The 722-nt window shown below is 49.6% G+C and overlaps 1 non-coding gene and 1 pseudogene across 1 annotated transcript; both read left to right on the forward strand.

The window, feature by feature from the left end:
* Positions 1-95, forward strand: LOC129115876 (U2 spliceosomal RNA; annotated as a pseudogene; the record flags this gene model as incomplete).
* A 303-nt stretch (positions 96-398) lies between these two features.
* LOC129115877 (U5 spliceosomal RNA) lies at positions 399-513 on the forward strand. The gene has a single exon (XR_008533273.1). It is a non-coding gene; the product is annotated as a U5 spliceosomal RNA (small nuclear RNA).
* The last annotated feature ends 209 nt before the right edge of the window (positions 514-722 follow it).

The raw sequence follows: 722 nt of genomic DNA on the forward strand, positions 1-722 counted from the left end.
AGATTTTTAGCACTGGGAGATGAAAAGGGGGCTTGCTCCGTTCACTCCACGCATTGACCTGGTATTGCAGCATCGCCAGGAACGGTCCACCCTTCGAATGACTTGTGAACAACAAATCACTATATCCATCAGCCGTGTCTGCTGGGGAAATTATTTCCAGCTCTGAATCAACAGCGAGGGGGAAGGAAGATAAATACAGCTATTCAGTTTCGCCGATTTGATTGGAGGGAAATAAATTGAAGAATGTGGGAATATTGCCCTCTCGGAAGGAAATGTGGGCGGGAGTAGTGGAATGGGTGTGGCTTGGAATTTGGAACGCGCCACGTCGACTGAGGCTCACCGCGAGAGTTTTGGCTGGGACGACTGGTGTCTCTGGCTGCTCTCACCGGGGGCGGTACTTACTTTGGTTTCTCTTCATAACGCACAAGTCTTTCGCCTTTTACTAAAGACTTCCGTGGAGAGGAACACCAATGAGTTGAACCTATTTTTGGCAGGCTTTGCCATTCGGCTGAGCCTTGTGTACTTGTCAAAAGAATAGAAGCTGATTTTAACAAGACAAGTGTGCTTGACCTTGTAGGGCCTGTGCGGTTGTGCTAAGCAGCATCCCCCGCAATGCCCAATTGAAAGTACTGCACCATGACAAGCGACACGTGTGCCACGAGGTTGACACGGGCAGCAAACAGTTGGGGATCATCGCTTCTCGGCCTTTTGGCTAAGATCAA

Source organism: Anoplopoma fimbria, unplaced genomic scaffold (genome assembly GCF_027596085.1).
Source record: "Anoplopoma fimbria isolate UVic2021 breed Golden Eagle Sablefish unplaced genomic scaffold, Afim_UVic_2022 Un_contig_1755_pilon_pilon, whole genome shotgun sequence".
NCBI classification, from domain to species: Eukaryota; Metazoa; Chordata; class Actinopteri; order Perciformes; family Anoplopomatidae; genus Anoplopoma; species Anoplopoma fimbria.